This window comes from Mus caroli, chromosome 11, assembly GCF_900094665.2.
Source record: "Mus caroli chromosome 11, CAROLI_EIJ_v1.1, whole genome shotgun sequence".
Classification (NCBI taxonomy): Eukaryota; Metazoa; Chordata; class Mammalia; order Rodentia; family Muridae; genus Mus; species Mus caroli.
The window spans coordinates 50,960,174-50,984,436 of NC_034580.1; positions in this window are offsets into that span (position 1 = coordinate 50,960,174).

Consider the following 24,263-nt stretch of genomic DNA (forward strand, 5'->3'; position numbering starts at 1 on the left):
GTGTGTGTGTGTGTGTGTGTGTGTGTGTGAGAGAGAGAGAGAGAGAGAGAGAGAGAGAGAGAGAGAGAGAGAGAGAGAGAGACCCTACTGGGTCTATCTTAGTGTTGCTTGTAGGTACATGCATTTAGACTTGACCACTTGAGACTAGACAAAATATCAGAGGGTTCATACATGAAGGAAAGTGATTCTCCCCGTCTTACCACCCATTGGTTGCCTGTAACGTTTTATGTAGGGGTAGAGCCTTGTGCAATGTTACTTATCCACTTTGAGGTATCAATTCATGCTGTCATTATGCAGGTCTTGTTTAGGCAGCTACATTGCTGAGATTTCATGGGTGCAGCTTCCCTGTCATTTCTAGTTGACACTATCTCCCAGCAGATGTCCTGGCCCTCTGGCTCTTGCACACCTACCTACTGTGATGTTCCCTTAGCCTTTGGTTTAGGGTTTGTGTTATCGATGTATTGATTAGGGCTGGGCACTCGTAGTCACTTCTCCCCTGCATTTGGACTGGTTCTTGTAACAGATTTTAAAGTGACTTTGCTCTCATTTGTTGTAATTTGTCCTCTCTTAAGATGACATCTTTCACATTGGCAGTGGATTGGTAAATTTGTGCCATAATACTTAGCTAAAGGAGGAGTGTTAGATGTGGAGAGCTATAGTTAAGCACATCCCCAGTTCCATTTAAGAGTCAAGTTGGGTGTGCCAACATGTCACAGAGACTCAGGTCAAACTCTCCCAAGCTTTCTGAGATGCTTTCCATATATGGAAATGCATTTATGAACGAGGCCTGCTCTCTGGCAGTAATACCACTTTGCTTTGCCTTTTCTTGGACAACTTACCCTTGGGGCTGATTTACCCGAGCATTGGGAACTTAGACTTAAAAGCGCAGTTTGGGAGTAAAAGCTCTAGGTTTACCCCGTACTACTTGAGATCACTTAGTCATGCTCTTTAATCTCAAATTCTCAGGTTTCTTGTGTGTAAAGTTGGGTAAGTCTCATGATCTTCCTCCAAGGAGAGTGGAAAGATGGATGTCACCGGATCAAATAGTGCAGAGCTAACACCCAGTGAGAGCTTTATTTTAGCTCTGTCCTTACAGTTGTTGCTCCTGCTGCTGCAGAGAATGGGCTTGTATCAAGAATTCAAGACTACGTCTCTGTAGCCAACAGCTGAAACACACACTTATATGCATTGAAGCATATATGGGCGGTCAGTTGCTCAGAGCTTTCATGGTCAGCTTTTCTGAGTTCTAACTCAAAAGTGTAACTTCTTCCATTTACTTCTACAAAACATTCCTTATTTGGACAGGGACATAAATCCCATAAATCCTTACCACACTCCTGGGTGCTCTCACTGTTTGCTCTGAAAACCCCTCCTTCCTCCCACCCTCCTTCAGCTGCCTGCAGACCTCCATTGCTGACCCTAACTCAAAAAGCACCATCTTCTCTCCTCTTCTCCCTCCTCCCAGTGCCTATTTGGGGTTACAACTTGCCTGTGCAAATGCGAATGTATGGTCCTCGAATTCTCCCTACCTCTCAAAAGGGTAGTGTGATAGGGCTGGGGGTGTAACTCAGTTGGTAGAGTGCTTGCTTAGCATGCACAAGACACTGAGTTCCATCCCTACCACCGCATAAACCTGGCATGGTGGTCCATACCAGCATCCACTCCACAAGGGGAGGTGGAAGGAGTTCAAGGTCAGCCTTACATACAAATAGAAGTTCAAGGCAATTTTAGGACACAGGAGAGCCCATCTTTATAAGTAGAGGGGATGAAACTGAATTTTTAGAACAGATGCTTCGTGAAGTCAAGAATGGGTGGGAAATATGCAAATGAGAAGGTGCTTAACACCCTTGCTCCTCAGGCCAACATGAATCACAGTGAGATTCCAATTCTTGACCTTCAGAACCAACAGCCAACTTTTCCCCTGAACTAAGCCTTTTCGAAGCTGAGCAGGCAGCTGGAACTCTCACACAGCTGGTGGGCTTGTAAAGTCAAAAAGCAACTAATGAAATGCTTGTCAGTGTCTTAAGAAGCTGCATACCTTGCCACAACCATGCTGCTCCTGGGCTTTCGCACACATCCACCTCTCTCTTTGTAACTCTCCAGGGCTGGAAACAGTCCAAATTTCTGTGCATGTTGAATGGATAAAGAAGTGGAGGTGTGTCCATAGAGTCACACTATGGCTGTGCAACAAAATGAAATCAATTATTGATACACCCTGAAGAGGATATGTCTTGGAATAACAGTGCCAAATCAAGTGAAGGAAGTCAAAGACTAAGTACCTGCCTGATTATGTATATGTATGTGCATATGTATATGATGTATATGCCTATGCACGTATATATATATATATATATGTATATATGTATATATATACACATACATATATATACAAAGACATATATATGTAGATATATACATAGATACATATGTATGAATATATATACATATACACATAGATACATATGTATGTATATATATCCATATATCTGTATAGAAAGATAGATAGATAGATAGATAGATAGATAGATAGATAGATAGATAGATAGTTACACACACACAGACACACACCACACACATATACACATAACTCTAGGAGATGCAGCAGATAGAGACAGACAGCTGAATGCTCTGGGATGGGGTGAGAAGGGAGAGTCAGGAATCGGGAAGATAATGGTGCAGCCAGGGGAAGGATATGCTCATTGTGTTGATTGTGTATGACAGGGTGATAGTTTCCCAGCTGAAAACAGATGTTACAATGTAGCCATTGTACGCATGGAGCTCATTGGACCTCAGTAATTCCTCAAGGAAGCTATCAAGGAAAAGGAACACTGGGTGCTACTCATCGCCCTTGACTTCACTATGCTTGTAGACCTGGAAAGTCCTCAATGATCTTATCCTCTTTTATTTATTAACGTTTCTGTCACTCTGCTTCCTAGGTCCTTAAGCCTAGTTTCTCTGCCCCCTCTCCTATAAGACTGGATGCTTCTCTTCTTCCTGACTCTCTGTGTTATTTTCTCTCTGTAGAAAACGTGCTTCCCCTTAAATTCTAAAATTATCTTACGTTTACATCCTAGACTCCATTGCAAACACATTTTTTTCAAAAATACTTTAAAATGTATTTTACATAAATAATTTATGTGCCTGAATGTGTGTATGTTCACTGCATATATGCAAGTACCTATAGAATTCACGAGGACTTTGGATGCCATGGGACTGGATTTACAGGTAACTTTGAGTTGCCATGAGTGTGCTGGGAACAGAACTTGGTGTTCTGCAGGAACACTCAGTGCTCTGACCCTTTGAACAATCTTTCCAGCCCCCAACACTTGTTTATTTGTGTGTTGGCCATATATCTATTGGGTTTGTTCTTGGGCTGGAATTTGAGATTTCACTAATGGTTGAGCTGGCCAGACCTTGCTGTCTTGGGGCCACACATTCTGGTGATGGACACAGATGGCTCAATGTCTATGCGCTTACACATGATGTTTATATCTCTCTCTATCAGTGAGCAGCAGGGCTTGTTTCTTCCTAAGATATTTAATGAGGTCATATAATCTTTGTTCTGCTTCCTAGTTAATGAGCACCTTCTAGAAGTATTAGGTAAATGCTCTTGCATATCTGTAGAAATTGCGATGCAGTGGAGACAGACAGATGATTATGTGGAGTGACAATAGTTAACAGTGGCAAGCTGGAAGCAGGCCCTGGCAGCACAGTGCCTTGACCATGCCCGTGAGGACATATGGTTCATACCTACTTCCAGACCCTTGTTCTAAACTCTCCAGATGCCATGTAAGACTCTTACTAGTCCTTTTCTTTTCTAGTTAATTTAGTGAGGTGACTTCCCATGGTTGAACTGATATCACCATCTACCTCTGCTATATAGGAAGGACTATAACTGTTCCTACTATCCCTGAGGTGTAGGAATGGACAGCACTGGTCAAGGCAGAAGAACTCCAGGCCTCTGTTTCTCTCTAATCTTCTTACCATTTCTCTATCTTATCACTCACTGTAACTAGGAGGGTGGTGTTTAAATGTTTCAAAAGTTGGCACCTAAGTTTATGGCCTTTTTCACAGACCTTTCAATAAGATGGAGAGCATGTGCATCTTTAAGAGGGAACTCTCAGGTCATTCTCAGGTCCAACTTCTCCTGTGTTCATCCTTGAGTAAACATACTCTAGGGATTGGCTAATATCCTTCGACCATTTTTTCCTACATTCTAGGATAAAAATATTGTAGTGTCTAGCTGTAGACCCTCCCTCTTCCTCCTCTTTCTTCTCCTTCCTCCTCTTCCCCTTCCTCCCCTGACACAATCAACAGGATAATAAAACAATAGATGCAGTAAACACATCAACTTGTTAGAACCACAGAGTTGGGCCAAAGACTCTTTTCCCTATCAGCTTTTTATTATGTTATCATATATACAATATAATATACAAACATATGTTGAGTGTCTAGGATATGGGCATGGCTGCAATATGAGGCACAGAAAAATTAAGATTGTTTAAACCTCTCCATGTTTCAGTTAGAAAACACAGCATATTAAAAAAAAAAACCTGAGGGGACTTTGCCTCTAACTTTGGCTTTGAGCCTTGAGGCAATGTTGTCTAGAGCGACTATAAAGATAGAAACGCTATGATGGGGTTGGCTACGTTACCTTGATCTCAGCTTTGGAGCAACCAAGGAAGGATTCCAACAGTAAACACACGTGCACTCGTGCACACGCTCACACACACACACAGAGAGAGACAGAGAGACAGAGAGAGACAGAGACAGAGACAGAGACAGAGACTACTGGTAGGAGTTGTTAACCTACAAATGGTACAAAAATTCAAGATCCTTAAATCTCTTGCATTTAGGATTGACCACAGACTCCTCTTGTCCCTAGTCTTCTCTCTTCACTGAAGACCTTATCCTTTTCTGTTTAAATGTTCATGAATTCATTCTTAATCTAGAGCTACTTTTGACAGAGCAGTATCAAGGCCAGGTAGCAGAGTTCTGGGTTTAGACTTCCTGGGCCTAAATCTCACCTGCATAGTTGATGATCTGTTTCAAGTCTCTTAGTTTCAACTTCTTGGGCATAGTGGTGCTCATCCTGGAGAGTGGCCAATGAGGTCACAGAGACCTCAGACCATCAGAATGTGGCTTAGGGCTGGTATCCTGACTTTTGTGAGTGCTTAGTACTTGGATCAACCCTGTAACCACATGCAGTCATCCAGTGCTTACTGGGATGCAGCTTGGATCTAGAGACATGGGGTGACTGGACCACAAGAGGCCATGATCTCGAGAGGTTTATGTTGTTACACACCAGAGATAGAAATTCACATGACCACAGTATACAAGGGGTCAGAGCTTCAGAATACAAGGTAAGCTGGAATTTATGTAATCAAAATTCAACCAAGGCACAGGGCCCAGCCATATTTGGAAGAGCTTTGTCTGAGAATAAATAATAAGCCTCAGTTGCTGGGTCACAAGTGTGAAGACAAGGAAGCTAGACACAAGAACTTTCACATGAGTACTAAAAATAGCAGCTTAACCCAGTAATCAGGACAGTCTCCCGCTGAGAAGAAATATATGTCATTTTTGAGTAAAGGCACATAGAGTGAGAACCATGTGGGTCTGATGGAGATGCTGCTATTGCTAAGAAGGGCACGAGCACTCATGAGACCATACACAAAAACCCCTAGAAAGCTCAACTTGTAATGGATAGATTCATGTAACTCAAATTATGTTACCCATTTTCCAGAAATGTGCTAAAATATAAATGAATGAAATAAAAGTAAGAGCTGAGGAGATGGCGTCATTGGCAAGAGTGCTTGCCATGCAAGCACGAGGATAGCTCAGTGGCCAGAAGCCTGGTTCTCCATACTCTGCCCACACTGAATGATAATATTTAAACAGTAGCCACATTCAGAGCTAGGGAAGTGTTCCAATCCAGCTTCCCAGCTGAGGATGTAGATCAGTTACTAATGTGCCTGCCTAGCATGCACCCAAAGCTCTGAGACGGATTCCCAGCACTGCAGGAAACCACATGTACTGGTACACCCCTGTTATCCTGCACATCAGAAGGTGGGGGAAAGGAGGGGTTCAAAGGTCATCGTTGTTACACACTTTCCCCAGTTATTTGTGCCACAAGATGAGGGAGTAGAAAGGCACGGAGAAGGAGGAGGCTAGTGTGGGAGGCAGGAACAATTAAAAAAGAGTAAGGCTGGGCCCTTGGAGAGCTGACACTGCAGATTCATGCTCCCTTACTTGGGAGACATGATAGTTCAAGCTGGGAGACATTATGCCACTGCTTCCAATTAGAGACCTGGGAGCTTGGGGCTGGAATGGGGCTGCAGAGGGCAACCTTAGGTCTTCATCTCATATTAATAGAGCAGTATGAACTCCTATCTTCCCTCCCTCTGGGGTGTAATATGTCCCAACATGAAATTTCTACCCCAGTCCCGATGGCCTCTTGCAGCAGGGTCGGCTCCATGCTGGTTATCCTCACCCTTACTTCAAGCTCTCTAGGGTCTTGATTTGGTCTTTATTTTTCACGTTGATTGACAGACTACAGTGTGCTTTTTTCTCCATACTAAGGTTACATGTATTTTTAGAGGCAACACTTCCTAACTGCACCCTCTGCTTCTCAGTCTGCCTAATATCTGTGCGTTATTTACTTACTTCAGATTTTAGAGCAAGTGTCACTTTGGCCTGGCCTGGATTGTAGCCTATCTGAATTACCTTTGGCATCTTAATTAGCATTCAATGATAAGTTAAATCACACTCCCCACAAAATAAGTGTTCTACTAAGGGAGGAACCTGCCTGAAGACTTCATACCTGCACAACAAAGCACTCTATTATAAACTGCATTAAAACTTTTTATAGCAGCTAGAGAATATGAACTTTGTGTTAAGAACTTGCCACACATGTGTGAGAACCTGAGTTTGGATGCTTAGTACCCACATAAAGAAGAATACAGCAGCATCTTTAATCTCAGCTCCAGGCTCCAAGAGACTCCAAGAAGCCCATTGGCCAGTTAGCTTGATGGGCACTTCAGTGAGCAAGAGAGATCCCCCCCCCCCCAAGGTGGGAGGTGAGGACCAGAGTCCTAGGTTGTCCTTTATCCTTGTGTTGTCAACTTGACTACATCTGGAATTAACAGGGGTCAAGCTTCTAGACCCTGCTCTGAAGGAATTTCCTAATCAGATTATTTGAGATGAAAAGTTTACCCTAAATCTGGACCACACCTTATGGGTAGGTGGCCACTCATATAAGGGATATGGAAGATGGAAGCTTTGCTTTTTGCCTGCTTGCTCTTACTCTTGCTGGCAAGTCTATCTACCTGTTGCTGCAGTCAATATTAAATCCAACTTCTTCAAAATTCAATTGTAGACTGAAGAGTAGCTTTTCAGGAATCCTCCATATGCCTGGCACCAGACTAGGACTGCTGGGACATCCAGCCTCATGGACTGAACAAACAACTGCGGGATTCCTGGGTATCAGCTACCGTACACAGAGGAGACACATTAGTCCTGTACCTCACAAGACACAGTATGTATTGCTCATGATTTCATTCCTTCAACTTTTATCTCTTAAAGCAAATGATGCAAAAGAGGGTTTTTTTTGTTTTTGTTTGTTGGTTGATTTTGTTTGTTTTTGCCTGATTCTTCTGTAGGATATACTTCCAAAGATAAGCTAACAGCTCACATGTTCACAGTCTTGGTGGTCTTCATGTATACGTATCAAAGCAGCTGAGGCTGAGTGACTAGAGTGACGGTTACACAGTCAGCTGTGTCATAAAACAAAGATGTCATTAGAGCAGATTTGGAACTGGGCATTCATTCATCGCTCATCCATTTATTCACTCCTTTATCTTCTTGCTCCTAACTCTCTTTATAATTCTGCTAGTCTTAGTACTTGGGACAACAAAATATGTTTCCCTGTTACCAAAATAAATAAATAAATAAATAAATTGGGGGCCAGAGAGCTTTGAGTTGTTATCTGTAAGACACTTAATGATTATGTAATTTTGAACTAATCAGGTAAGCTCTGGGGGAAATATAAATTTCTGCTTCTTTTATGTTTGGTTTTAAAAGAGAATTAGGCAGAGCTTGGTGGTGCAGGCCTGTAATCCTAGCTACTTAGGCAAGAGAGCATAAGTTCAAGGCCTGCTTGTGATACAGAAAGGGTTTATGTTCAGCCCAATCAACTTAAAAGATCCCGACTCAAAATACATATATTTTTACAAGCTGCGAGTATAGCTTAAGCACAGGGACCTGGTTCATTCTGTAACACTGCAAAAACCTAAAACGAGAAAAAGAAAAGAGGAAATGAGAAGCAGTCATGGTAATAATGCTGCCACCAGTAGTGCCTAACTGCGTTATGATACTTTTTAAGAACCAAGAACTGTCCTGAGGATCTGATCTGTTTTCCCACATCCCATACTGTGTGTATGAAAACACTGTCACTGTCCTTATTCACAAAGGAGAAAAGGGAGGGGATATAAGGGCTAATGAGCAAGCCCCAAGTCTCACAGCTGGCAGGTACACCCCATGCCCTCAGCTGCAGGCAGAGCACTTTTCAGGGACTAGGTAAAAGTGTCTTTGTCTTGCTTAATACAGGCTGTGACTCCCATGAGCTGTCTTGTCCCTCATAGCCTAACATCTTGTCTGGCAGCAGGAATGGTAAGGGAAGTTCACCCATGCTCTTGATCTGATAGGCTCTAAACCTGGTTCTTACTGCCTGCTCTCAGTGGTCAGATGAGCTTGGAAGGACGACTGGGTAAAGGAGGGAAGTAGCATGAAATCGTAGGAGAAGAAGCAAATTTCTACTTTGAAAAGCGTCTGAGCAAGGACACATGGCTGCTGGTCTTTCACAAAAGTGTCTTGGCTGTGGAAACAGTAGAGTTTCTTTATTCAGGTCTTGTCTTCCTTATGCTGAGTCCTTGCCTCATGCTGGGGGCTCAGAGGCTGAAAACAGTCCACCTAGCCTGTGGCTCACTTACCCCCTTAGGTCTCTATTGTGCTCGCAGAGCAGAGCAATGCAGATGCTCCCCATGTTCAAAGTGGGCTGCTGGTTCTCTTTGTAGGGTTCATGAAGCCTTGCCCATCATCTCTATGTCACCTTGTCCTTTTGCAGCTCCTTAAATTTCCTATGTGATTCAGCCTCTCTGCCAAGTCATTCATTCATTAATTCATTCGTTCATTCACTCATGTATTCATTCATTCACTCACCTATTTGTTGGTTCCATCAATAATTAGAAATGTTCCTATAACATGCTTGGCATCAGAGATAGACAAGAAGACAAAAAAGCATATATGCACCTTTGCTTTCAGGTCACTTACTGTTCTAGTTTTATTCTGTTGCTGTGACAGACATCAAATGACACTTAGGAGAAGAAAGGATTTATTTGGATTATATTTCCAGATCACAGTCCAACACTGAGGGAAGACAGGGCAGGGGCCCAAAGGAAGAAACCATGGAAGATGCTGCTGGCTGGCTTGCTCTCTGGTCTGTAATGCCCATACTCCATTAACTTTCTTATACAGCTAAGGACTACCTGCTTATGGATGGTACTGCCTGCAGTAGGCTGAACCTTCATGCATTATTAATAGCAACTACAGCTCACCATAGTCCTGCTCAAACACAAACCAGACTTGAGCAATTCCTCAGTTAAGATTTTGCTTTCAGATGACTCTAGGCTGCATTGAGTTGACAGTTAACTAGGACCTTTGGGGACTTGCATTGTAGATTTAAAGGGAGAGAAAGAGAGACAGAGACACAAAGAGAGACAGACAGAGACAGAAAGAGTGTATGAGTGTGTGAGACTATGATCAATTTTCATTTCGAGAAAAATCAGTCAGGTTGCTTGTGGCAGATGGATTGGAGCTGACAAGGGTGGATGCTTTGGCTGTGATGAGCCAGAGAGATGAGGTGGGTTTTGTGACTTTAATTTTGGTTTGTAGCAGAGATTGAAAATAAGGCCTCATGTATAGCAGTGAAACATTATGCACCAAGCGTTATCACTAGCAATGACTTCCGCTTTGTTTTTGAGAGCATGCTGCCAACTGTGGCCATGAAATCTCTCTTTAGCCCAGACAGTCCATGTGTATCAGGCTCCCAAGTAGCTGAGATGACAGGCCTATGCCATCAGTCTGGCAATATACTCTTGCTTTCTCTCAGAAATCCAACCCAACTCAGAGCCTTTATACACATCCAGTGCTCACTGCCGCACTGGTCTTCAGAAACCATCCCAGAGGGCCCCTTGAGGAAACTTGTCAAATCCCTCTCTTTGCAGAGCGTAAGGAAGCCGGAACAATTTTCCCAAGGCCACACATCAAATCTCTGATTGATATGAGACTCAGTATCAGAATCCAGAGTCCAACTCCTCTTTGTGAACTGCTGGTTCAATGAAGTATTGGACACCTTTGTCCCCTTGTTTGTAACTGTAATCCCACAGTAAAACAGGAAAAAGCCAGCGATCAAGAAGACTGCAGAAGGGAGAGGGATAGAATCAATACCCAGATAAACAGCTTCACTTTTTAAAGATTTTTGAGTAGGAGCAACGCACCATCTCTTGTGTGGGCAGCTCAGAGTTGGGTGTTAGGGAATCAGAGACTCTGGGATCCTTTGGAAAGTCTGGGGGTGAACCACTGGGCATTGTAGTTATAAGGAAAACATCTTTTCTGTTCCTTCTTACAAATGTTTTCTCTTCATTCTTATTTTATGAACATGTACACACACACACACACATGCACATCCACAGACACACACACACACACACACACACACACCACAGAGCTTTCTTCACTCGAGTTATGCTCTCCTCTGTGATCATGCTTTCCTGATCCATGATTCACCAGACATTGCAAATGGCTTTGGGGAATCAAGGACTTGGCTTTCAGACCTGGCTCTCCATGACATCTAAGATACTGAGTCAGCACCAGGTCTCTGAGGACTAGTTGCCCATCTTTAGCTCTCTGGGTGACCTGGGAAGTGATAAGTAGCTGAAACAGCCATTATTGGACAAGCATGTATTTTGACTTCATTTTTGTTACAGTAATAAACATAATCTGATAACAAGCAACATGGGGAGGAAGGGCTTCACTCTGTGCCTAGTTCCAGGTTCCGGTCCATCACTGAGGAGAAGTCAAGGCAAGAACCCAAGCACCAAGGCACATCAGAACCATAGCCAAGAGCAAAGAGAAGAAACACGCCCTTGCTTACTCATCAGCCAGCTCTACTCCTGTGAGGTCCAGAGCCAGAGACCAGGCATTGGTGCTGCTGAGCCTTTCCAGGCAATCAGTTCCCTACAGATATGCCCCCTGGCCAACCTGCTTTAGAAATGTACTCAACTGAAACTCTCTTCCCACAGGATTCTCAGCTGTGTTGCCAACGAGCAGGCTTTACATGGGGTTCTCCCACAGTAAATAATGAAGATGCTGTTTCCTGGGTCTCCTCAAAGCCTTCAGATTCAGAATCTCTGACAGCAGACCCTCATGGCTTCCACTTTCCCAAATGGTCCTCACATGTCTTAAAGAACCACTCAATAATTCAGATGCCATTATATAGATGCAGTTTTCTCTAACTATCCTGGACTTCATTGTTCTGCCCTTCAAAAACAAAATCTCTTTTATAAAACTACTTCTGCAGGAGCCTTTGACCATACTGAACTATCGAAAGAGCACATGGATGAAGGGTAAGCAGCCACCTGACTGGAAAATCTGCCCTTCATTTTAGACCTGACTCACCAACCTTTTAAGGAAACCCTGTAATGCTGTTGAGTGTGTGTAATGACCGGATGGGGAGTCAGGCAGGAAGCTTGTCATACCTTGATGAACAATGAAAGAAAGCACTCTGCGGGTCACAGACAGGAAGATGAAGATAGCCCAATGTTTGGGATAATGCAAGCCTGGTACATTGGTGATTGAAGTGTCTAGTTTGCACAGATAGAGCAGTGAGCATGTGCCTTATCATCCTTTGAGTAGAGCTGTGTAATCATTCCTGCTGTTGTACGTGGATGCCCTCCTATGTATCTTTGTGCTTCGGAGATGCGGCAGAGAGCTTGGGATAAATCATCTTCTTAAACGAAGTAGAGGGATAAGGAGGCACTGGCTCAGGTGATGTGAGACCTGCTAGATGTCATGGCTCTAAGTGCATAGGTTATGACCACTGTACTCTGGCCCAGTCCTGGTCTACCTTCTGATTATTTCTTTTATTCTACTTTTGTTTATGTTTGTATAGGGTGTATGTAGTGCCCATGGAAGCCAGAAAAAGGCATTGGATTCTTCCCAGAGCTGAAATTACAGGCAGGTGTGACCTATCACGTGGATTCTAGGCACCAAACTCAGGTTCTCTGTGTTAGTATCCAGTGCTCTTAACTGCTGAGCTATCTCTCCAGTGACCATCTTACCCCTACCCCATATTCCCTTAGAGAACAGCTCATTCCAGAATTTGCCTGAATTTTGTTCTGTATCCTTTGAGTAGACAGACTGTGAAGACCCAGAGCATGGTTTTTGTTTGTTTTTTTTTGTTTGCTTGTTTGTTTGTTTGTTTGTTTGGCCTGGCTAGTCTGACTATGGCTGTGTCTTTGAGGCCTACTTTCACATTCTGTCCTGTTTTGTTTTTCCAATTTTCACAAAACAAATTAGGTTTCTCTTTGAACGGGTGCAGGAATAGAAGCAGGAGGCCTATAAAATAGCTTGGATTTATGGCCCATCTCAGAGGCAACTTTTTTTTTATTTCCATCTCACCTAGGCTGAAATTACTGCAGTCTGTTCACTGCAGCTCTTTGGAACTTATTCTCCATTTAGACTGCGTCCTTGTAAAACTAGGATACAGAGTGACACTGCAGTTTCTGAAGAACAGTCTGGAAGCCTACACTGCGCTGCGCCTTGCTTATGCACAAATTCAAATAGGTTTGTTACAAAGCTACTTCTATGAAGATGCTCGTTTTCCAACCCCTGAGATCTGCCATTAGCTCTGCACAGCATATACCACCGAGGGGTCCCAGGAGACCTCCCTGATGCTTTTAATGATACTTTCAGGGCGTTTAAAAGTGAAATATAAAAGGAAAGTGGTTATGCTGAGGCCGGGATTTTAGCTTAGACTCTGTTTATTTCATCAGGACTAGATTAAAGCTCTCTGGCTTTAGATTTTCTCAACTGTCGGGTGGGAGGGGAGACCTCCAGGTGTGTTTTTGAAACAATGTTGCTTAGAATACAAGTGAAATATCTAAAAGTAACTGCACCCATAGGCAGCAGTGGCAACATTGCTAATATGCTGGCCATCTGCTCCCCTGATTTCGAGATCAAAGTATTCTAGGAATTCTGTAGGTATGGCCCTGAATCCAGAGCAGAATGTATTGAAAAGCTTGTTGCTTGGTAATAGATCAAGGGAACAGGCATGGAAGAGGCACCATGAGATTGCATAGAAACACTGTACCTCTGGCTTTGGGGGAGTCCTTGGACATGCTGCTCTCTGGGCTCTCTGGTCTGCAAGCCATGCCTTCCATGTTCTGTGGTCTCCCTGAAGGACACACACACACACACACATACACACACACCACTCATACACACACACACACACACACACTTACACACCCATCACACACTTGCATAAACATCAGACACTCCTCACACACTCACACACAAATACTTCTTACACAATACATTACTCTCACACACACATACACACACACCACTAACACACATACACCAGTCACATACACACCCACCACACACACTTGCATATGCACCATGCACCACTCACACACACATACATACACCCACCGTATGCACACACATTTACACATCACACACACACACATACATACCATACATACATATCCCCACACACATACACACACTTACACAATACCACTCACACATACCACTCATACACACATCACTCATATACATGCACATACATACATACCACATACTCACATACACAATACACATACACAGGCACACATGCAAGCACACCACACACTCACATAACACACTCACCCACATATACCATACATAGTCACACATACCACATACAGTCACACATGTGTACACACTGACACATGCTCTCTCACACATATTCACACACATATACATACACTCACACATATAAACATTCACACAACACAGGCAGTTGCAACAGAGATCTAATGTCCTAACTGTTCTTTGCTTTTTGGTAGCACTTGGTAGACTCTTAGAACATCATAAAAGAACAACCCTGTACAAACATGGCCACATGGGATCGTGTGACCTAGGTTGAGTGACCCATCCTTGGCTCTACTTCCTTTTCTTACCCTAAAACCTCTCATCCTCTCCCTTAAGTCGAAGCTCTTCTTCTTTCTCCCTTTCATGGTACAGTTCATGCCCCAGTGCACATGAAGCTCATATGAAGAGGAGATTCTTGCTTCCCATCCTTTGTAAGTACCAGCCATAAGGATGCTCCACACGGCAGATCATCATCAAACACCAAGTAGACTAATCAGTAAATGATCTACAAGTTATGCTATGGGAAACAAACACTAAGCCCCATAGATAAGCAGGTAGAGACAAAAATAACTGTAATATAATAGAGCAACAGTAGTTTTAGTTTAGAGTACATTTCTAAAGGTAACAGAAAAGGAAACAAACAGAAGGGTTCTCCATGGAACAAATGGATGCTTTTATTTAAACCCCAACTACTAATAAAGTCGGTAATCTGAAAAGGAGAAAACCAACTTCACAGAAAGAAATCAAGGAAACTCGGATGCCAGAACTTTCCGGTCAGGAGACATGCCTGTTAAAGATCAGTCAGAGGTACTCACTCCCAAGCTGGAATGCTCAGAGAATTAGAATCATATACCCAGACTCCTGTTAGAAAGCTGAAATCAAGAAAGTTAAAAAACAAAACAAAACAAAAACCTTGTAGCAGAAATGGGTTAGAAAACAGATATTTTTTTTTTTGCTCTCAAACTCATTTTCTGATATTACCAAGAAGCACTGCGCCGACTCAGCTGGGGCTCTGGGGAACCATAGCCAAGTCTCTGTGGACCAAGTGTCCCATCCATCCAGTGAGTTTGCGTGGGCTCTCTAATGGGCCTGCTTTACTTTTTGTTTTCCTTAGTTTTTAGGTTCTGTTTCTCAATCTAGAATAGGAAGGTGGTAATTGCCTGGGGGTGGGGAAAGCACTGGCAGTATTCTATGAGATGAGCCAAGTGCCCTGTTTGCAAACAGAATGTAAAACACCCTGTCACTATTGCTGTTTTGAGTCCCCCTCTTAAGTGTAGACGACATAGGTATATTCTGCCTTGCAAATACAGTCACGCACAGGAGAAGGGTGGCTTAAAGGATGGCCTCGTGAGGCATGAACAGGGGGAGAGAAAACCTTGAGTTTAGTGGATTTTAATCCTGTTTGAATGAATGTGAAGCTTATTAGTTCTTCTGTAGAGGCTGGACCACTAGAGCGGGTGATGAAGAGGGTGGTGGGAATGTGGCCCAGTTGATAGAGTACATGGCTAATATAAGTGATACCCTGGGTTCAGTTCCCAGCACCACATAAACCAAACATGGCATCACATGTCTATGATTCCAGCTGTGAGGAGACACAGACAGGAGGATCAGAAGTTTAAGACCATATTTGTATACAGGGTAAATTTGAGGCCAGCCTTGGCTACATAAGGTACTGTCTAAAGGAATGGGGGGTGGGGTGGGTGGAGGAGGTTTCACACAAAGAGAGAAACTTGTACAAGGTCACATAGATTCCTTCATCGTTCTTAAATTCTGTTTTCTCATTTAAAAAACCACATTTCATATCAAATCATCTCTTGACATTTTCCTGCATATACACAATGACCTGTGATTGTACTTACGCCCTTACTCTCTCTTCACCACCCCCACTGACCCTCCTTGTCCCCAATTAGCCCTTCCTCTCATCTTTCCATGTTTTTTTTTTCCCATTTAATCAAGGTGGCTTGTATTGCATGGGTTGGAGCACCGGGTAAGTAACCAGTGGTCCAAAGAAAATGACTTCCAGTCTCCTAGCAACCACAAACCATCAATAGCTCTTCAGAGAAGTGTACCTCGCCCATGCCCTGTCCATGGTGAGTTGTGGACTGAGTCTGTTCAGTCTTGTGTAGGTATCCACAGTATAACAGTCTTAAATTTGTAAAAGGAGGTTGGGGATAGAGAAGACAATGCACAAATAGGCTGCTATCAACTGTAGAAAAATACAGGGCTGTCAAAAGAAACAGGGATCCGTGACAGATGCATGCCAGGCCACATGTGTTGGGTAGTAAGATGTGGTCTTCAGATCGGTAGTGGAGACACTGGTGACTTCACAACAGGTTCAGTCTGCTATCATTTGCAATTAGCTTACATTCACTTGGTGGTCTTGGTTGGTGATGCGAACACCAAAGCTAGTCCTTTGCAGTGAAAGGCAGGAGTCATCTATGGTGCCATGTCAGCCCACCAAAGCTGTAATGCAAGGCTCCAGGATGCACCTCATTTGGCTCTCCTGCCTTTCCACTGTGTCCTAAGGATGGCTCTAAGGTGTGAAGCCCCCTCTCACCCATCACAGCATTTCTTCCTGTAGGTGTTTTTCTAATGAGAGGCACTAACGACACTGCCACATGTCTGGTAAACATGTTTATTGAACAAAAGAAGTGGAACCTAAGCAAGGAGGAGACAGTGTTTGCCCAGCAGATCCTATCTAATAAGAACAATGACTGCTTGGGGCCACTGGCCCATCACACTCTAGCAGCAATGGAACAATTAGCTTCCTGCCTCATGTTCCCATGTTAACCCAGGGGTAAACTGACATACTGACCAAGCACACTAAATTACATTGAGCACACTGTTCAACTTGAATGCCTTAGCTGCTGTCTGCACAGAGAGTAGCAGCTCTTTGGTTTACACTGTAGCCTCACTCCAGTGACAAACCTTAGCCATCAGATGCAAGAAACCTTGGTTTCCAGGGAAAAAACTCCTTTTTTTTAAGCAGGAAAAGTGTTTTCATGAAATATATATTCTGATCATACTTTTCCCCTGTCAAAGCTCCCCTTTGATCCTCCCCATCTCCTTACCCACAGAACTCCACACCGTTTCTTTCTCAAGGGAGATAACACTTGGCAAAAAGTTATTGAAATGGCTTTAGGAAGCAGTTAGGGAAGCCTGTGTGCAGGGATGCTGGGCAGAGATTGACTGTGGGGGATGATGGCTGTTCATAAAGAAAAGATACAGAGCCCCATGATCCTGATCCAAGCAGCCTCTCGGAGTCACTACACACACAATGCCAGTCAGGAGGACATCCATGACCCTAGTCTCTGTTCCATGTCCATGAATAATTTCAGGACATGGGAATTCAATTCAGATGGGAATCAGTGACTTTCAGTATTTCCAGGTGTTTCTGTCCTATGTGGCTCTGTTGCCAGAGCCAGACTGGATAGCTGATGTCCTGGGGCCCTCAGGATCACATCTACACATCGGGCTAACCAAGTCGGTGTCTCTTACCAGGTCCTGCGTTCGCAAGGAGAAACAAGATACCATTCTTTAGTTGAAGGAAACCACAGTGTGAAACAGAAAGACATATGATGTGATGTGCAGCAGTATGGTTGGTTAAAAAGAGTGTCAAGCCAGTATCTTGAAACTTTATTCCATGAGGATCCTCCTGCCACGACAGATGAATAGTCCTGAGAAGCAGCCTAAGCAGGTGAGCTCTATTGGAAGCCTGGAGGTTTCCTCTTTCTTTATGTCAAGAACTTTCCAGTTGCCAGGGTTGGAATGGAAACTGGAAAACAAAGAGAACAGCTGACTAAACTCAAAGGAAAGGGGTCTAGTTCTCCTGGGAATGGGATAGTAGCATTGTGGGAGCATGTGTCAAGATTGAACCACTATGTTTTATGTCTCAGTACCATCGTGTAGGTAGCATCTCAGGAGAGGTCACAGCTGAGCAAGTGTAGGGGTGTCTGATGACCACTATGAACCTTGTGCACATGTGCCATTGAGCAAAGGAAGTGTCAGATAGACATGGACAGAGACAAGGTCATCAGTCAGCACAGACCAAAGGCCTGTGAGAACTATCTTTGTTGTCCTGAGAGTGTACAAGTCTCTTTGTCCCCTCCCCCACTTTTACAAACATACCCTGGGGGCTGGAGAGATGGCTCAACATTTAAGAGCACTTACTGCTCTTCCAGATGTCCTGAGTTCAATTCCTAGGCAATCACAAGGTGGTGCACTCTTCTGGTGTGTGTCTGAAGACAGCTACAGTGTACTCATATAAATAAAAATAAATAAATCTTTAATAAACATGCCATGGAGTTGCTCTAATTTTTCCATCAATGATGTTTCTGATATAGTAACAATCTAGGTGTATCACTTAAAGTGGGACACCTCCAGTTTCCACCACTCAGCCCTCTCTGGTTTTCATGACAATGAGCTTTGAGAAGTACTGGCTAGGTTTTTGTAAAATATTTCTTTTTTTATATATATTTTTTGTTAGGTATTTTCCTCATTTACATTTCCAATGCTATCCAAAAAGTCCCCAATATACTCCCCCCCAACTCCCCTACCCACCCACTCCCACTGTAAAATATTTCTTAAAGTGGCTTTGTGTGGCTGAACCAAGAGCTATCAGTGTTATGAATGATAGCAGGGATGAAGTGGACTTATCACACAGTGCTACCCACGAATGATAATCTTGATAACATGGTTAAGTCACTAGGGTTCTCTTCTTCAATGCTGCCTGTAGGAACCAATTCCTTAGCCCTTCACATGGGAGGGCCATCTGCATAGATCTGTAATTATTTTGCATTGTGTTTTTCTACCCATTTATTTATTTATATAGTCATTTATTAAAATAAATATGTTTGGGTGTTCTCAGTCTGTAATGCAACCACAAATACCATTGTTATGTTTTTGCCTAGGTTACTCAGGCTTGGTTGCTGGAAGTTCTACTGGTTTAGCCCTTATACCCATCTGATACCTCCCATTCAGTTCTCTTTATAAACTTCCTAACTTCCTTGTAGTCCCTGGAGTTCTACAATTACTTGAGCTTTTCCTGCCAGAGTCCTAGGGACACACATGCCCAATGGAGCCCAGGTTCCTTTTTTTTTTTTTATCATAGAATAGTATTCTAAAATCAAGATCCAGGCACTGGAAGTGATCCTTGGTTCTGAAGAGGCATTGCTTTGGGGTTCTTCCAGCAAAAGGCTCTAAATTCTAGAGAAAAAATGATCTTTTAGTTAGGGTTTTATTGCTGTGAAGAGACACCATGACCATGACAACTCTTATAAAGGAAAACATTTCATTGAAGCTGGCTAACAGCTCCAGAGGTTTATTCATTATCATCAAAGTGAAATCCAGACATGGTGCTGGAGAAGCACCATCTTGTTCTACAAACATCAGAAGGAGACTGTGTGCCACACTGGGCATAGCTTGAACATATGAGACCTCAAAACCTGCCCCTACAGTGATACATTTCTTCCAATAAGGCCACACCTACTCCAAGAAGGCCACATCTCTTAATAGTGCCACTCCCTGTGGGCCAAGCATTCAAATACATGAGTCTATGGGGGTCTTTTCTATTCAAACTATATGTGGTATGATAATCCACACATTGACAGTCATCTGCCATTGCTTCTGGGTTTGCATATCTCTGATTACATTTGAGATTGCACTTTTAAGAATGTACATTGTGGGGGCTGGAGAGATGGTTCAGCGATTAAGAGCACTGACTGCTCTTGCAGGGGTCCTGAGTTCAATTCCCAGCAATTTCATGGTGGCTCACAACCATCTGTGATAGGATCTGATACCCTCTTCTGGTGTGTCTGAAGGCAGCTACAGTACTCATATACATACAATAAATAAATAAATCTTTTAAAAAATGCACATTGTAACATATCTATGCTTGCATAGATAGATGTTGATGCTTCTAATGCACAGCGTACTGGAGCCTTCAGTGTCTCGAAGACTTCATCTTGAAACCATCTATTTACCGATCTGTCTCACCTCAGCCTCCTCACAAAGCAGCTGTAGAATTGCTGACCTGTGACCTCGTGATAAAAAGCTTTAACAACTGAAGTATAACAGCTCTGTCATTTTCTTCTCTCTCCTCTTTGACTCTGATTTAAACACCATTTGCAGTGTGTCTGGGGTCATCCCCTCCTCTCTGTTCTCTAGAAAGCAATTATGCCAGACATTTACAGACTTTAGATTCCTTTTCACAGCTTCTATCTCACCTTGGATCCCCCAGCATTCTGATTGCTTTTTGAATACTTTGTAGCTCATGTGTTAGTGTTCTCTGTGATATCAGAGTCTACAGTTGACAACAGATCCAAGGAACTATTTGTGCCACTCTCTGATGCCTTATCAGATGCTCCTATCATCCCAAAGTTTCCTCTGAGAAATAGTCATTTAGTTCAAATTAAAATAGGACAACATTATCCACTGTTTCAAGACAGAAATAGTACATTGGTGAATTCTATATTAACATACTCTATTTTTCCAATCCACTTTTGTCCCTACCTGGGAAGACCTACTGTGCCAATGAATGAAATTTTACAACCATGGCTATTTGGGTCTGGCTTTTTTTTTTTAACTTAACAAAATCCCTTTGGATTCAACCATACTGCTGAATGAATCAATGAACAATTTCATGGTAGCTGTAATAGAGAACTGGTACCATGTAAATTCACCTACTCTATTCTCAGAACTTTAGTCAATCTGCAACTTCAGGGAGCCACTCCAAAATGAGAATGCTTTGTGGACTTTTCTCCACATTGGCAAGTGGGTTTTAAGTCTCATTTGAACTTATCTTAAGTAAAGCATAATACAACTATTTATTATGCTAGGCTACTTAATACAGAGCAAATATATCATCTCCCCGAGGAAGGCAACTCCAGAAAGACTCTTTACAGATGCTACCTAGTTCTCTGTGGTAGTGGTAGTAGTAGTAATAGTAATACAATTAACTTATTCTAATAAGTTTCATTGTGACTGTAACTGAATATCCTATTACTCCATGTGTGTGTATCTGTGTGAGTGTATGTGTGCGCATGTGTGTGATATATGCAGGTGTGCGTGTGGAGGTATATGTATGCTTTTATTCATGTAGGTGTATGTGTGTGTGTGTGTGTGTATGCGCGCACACATGTGCAGAAACATGTATACCATGATGTGAGTGTGGAGGTCACAGAACAACCTCAGCCTGCATATGCCAGGCTTGCTGGCCTATGAGCTTCCAGAGATACTCTTGTCTGTTTTACATTTTTGCGTTAGGAAGGAATGCTGTTATCATAGAAGCCTGTAACTGTACCTGACTCCCGCATAGGACCTGAAGATCTAAGTTCAGGTCCTCATGCTTGCCTGTGGCAAGCACTCTATCCACTGACCCCAGCCCTTAGAGTACATTAGGTATGAGGTAGGTAGGGGCTGGAGAAAGAAAAATAGGTGTCTATGTCACTCGATCATGTTTACAGTTTCAGAAGATTTAGCGTGTGCTTATGTAGAAAGCAGATGACCCCAGAGCAAAACTGGGGGACGGACAGTAATTAGGAGGCTCCTGGAGTTATGGTGTCTTCTCTTCTTCCCTCAGTTCCACATGGGAACTGAGCCATCAGAGTGGATAAAGTGATAATACCATTAATCAGAGACATGTCATCAAGTAAAGGTACGGATCATGGAACACACTGGATTTCCCTCTTGTTAGCCATGTGAAATGAAAGTGTGCTTAAACTCTCTAAGCTTTGCATTCTTCCTATGAAGAATGACAGCAATGGCACCTGGCAGGCCAGGGGTTGTTTTAAATTAGATAATGTCAGCAAAGCATCCAGCACAGGGATGGGTTTGTATATGGTGTTCCACCCCCATCTCCACCCTGGCTTCTGTGTCTGCAGGGATTCAAGGTATGTCTTCAGAAGTGAATCAGAATACACAGGGAAAACTGGGCTTTCTCTGGCTCTCTCCCACCTCCTCTTTGACTGTTATGCTGCATGTTAGTCAGCTCAACTCTAACCCGAAGAGTTTTAGTGCGGCAAATCAATATTCATTCTTTGACAGTTACGGACTCCATTCCCATAGGGAAAGATTCAGAATGTCTTCTTAAGAATCTACATCCAATACCAATCCATACAAATGCTTTTCTCAGTAGTATGTGTATATTTCTCTGTCTTTGTTTTCTGTCTCTCATTGAGCTTTAAGTTTATTGACCTGCAGAGAGAAGAAGGACTAGAGACTTGTTCATTTTGGAAGACCTTCTTATTGTTCCTTAGATCATATATCTCCTGTACTGCTGTGTCTCCTATGTAAGACACTGAGAAGGTCCTGTCTACCTGAAGACAGTTCCTGTCTACCTCAGGTGGCCTGAGTCTCTTTCTCCTGCCTGCATTCCTATTTCTGAGGAGCCAGCCTCAAGAAGCCTGCTCTCCAGCCTTCCCTGGAACAAACCAGCAAGTGAACACAGTACAGATACGTACAGATACAGTGTCTCCTCAACTGTGGCCCCTGTATGAGGTACAATTCCAAAAGATTCTAAGCTCACACCAGAGTATCTGAACCCTGGCTCTGAGGGGCTCAGCATCAGACCACAGCTATCTCATTCATAAGAAATACCTAAAACTTGTTGTAAAACAGATGTTTGAGTCCCAACCCAGATGTTCTGAATCATCATCTTCTGGGTGAGCTCAGAGGACATGAAGCATGTGAGAGGAAGCACTCTGGGGTTTGGGCTCTAAAGCATGGCCCTGGGGCTATAAACAGGGGCATCAGCTGCTAGCTGTTTAAAATGCAAACTCAGGCACCATCCAGACTCCCATGAACCAACCTGGAACAAAATCCTCAAATGTTTGCTTGCATACGGCAGATATTTAGAAGCTTTGGTTGTTTGGTAGTTCTCTCTACCAGGGAGACTTCGCTTCCGTATACATCTCTGTCAACTTTGTATCAACCATGCAGCCTTGAGGCCATCACCTTGGAGACAGAAGTCATCCTCAAAATGGATGATCCTTCCTCCCCAGAGTTGGCATTCAAATCTGGTTTTTCTGCTCCTGGGAGAGTTTTCTAAATAGTGGGGTGTGAGAGCCATTCTAGAGTCTCCTGTGATTCACTCTGGGCAACCACAGGCCTCCTCCTCCTCCATAACTGAATTGCCCGGAAGTTCATAGCTCTATTTCCTCCTTATAGACAGGATGTAGAGGATATACTAACTGAGAGTGACAGAACTTTAGGTAGTTCCCTTTCCTGAGCTCTGGGTGAGCAGAGGCCCATTCTGTCCTGGGCTCTTTTGATATAGAGGGCAAGCAAAGCTAGCCTTCCATGTTGGGGCAAGCTGGTGGAAGTGAGGGTGCAGGTTGCTGGGAACAGACTGAATCTTCAATGAGATTGATTCAGTTAAAGAGCATGAGGACCTTTTAATAACTGTGTGTGCCCTTCAAATTTGGATAGCTAGTTAGATCTGATGTAGGTCAAGTGCCTAATGAGGAGGACAAGGATGATAGCAACTTTCTTGCGATGGTGAGCTAGTCAGAGATGTATTTGATTCTGAATTACCTCGTATCTGGAAGCACACACCAACTTTGCCCTATGGCTGTTTGAACACCTGGGAGCCTTGGAGGACGTGGAATTACCTCATCTAAGGCTGTTTCATGTTGGTGTTGATTGATTGGCAACATCTTCTGTCAGTGTAGGGAAGATGGGAAGAGATCAACCAGCTTGAGTGATCCAAGGGCTTAACAGGGCCTTTGATGGAGCCTTCTTATCCTAGAGCCTGGAAGCTGGATGTGGGGTAGCCGAGTATTAAATACTCAGCAGCATCTCTAGATCATGCAGGGCCCACTGACAAGACATGAGAATTGAATTCCATTGGATAGTGGAGTTGGCTTAGGATTTAGAGGGATCAAAAGAAGAGGACTGGTCAACATCACAGACCCATGAAGACCAGACAACTGGCTTCTAAGGGTGAATAGAAACTCAGTAATAAAACACACATACAACTTGAGCTGCATTCAATTATAACTGCTTCCATTTCTCACTAATGGAGATACTTCTAATCTAATTATCCCATGAAATTGATTTATAAACTATCCATTTATTTTGGCTGTGGTTGAAGAATAAAACAACCAAGGAGCAGAATGTGATATTTTGGAGCCAAAAAATGCTTGCATTTAGATTCAAAGTCTGAGGCCTCATCCAGTTAGCCTATCTCACATAAAAGGAGTTAGGTTCTTGTCAACTCTCTGGGGAATTATTCTCATTTCTGAACCAGAGAGAGAGAGAGAGAGAGAGAGAGAGAGAGAGAGAGAGAG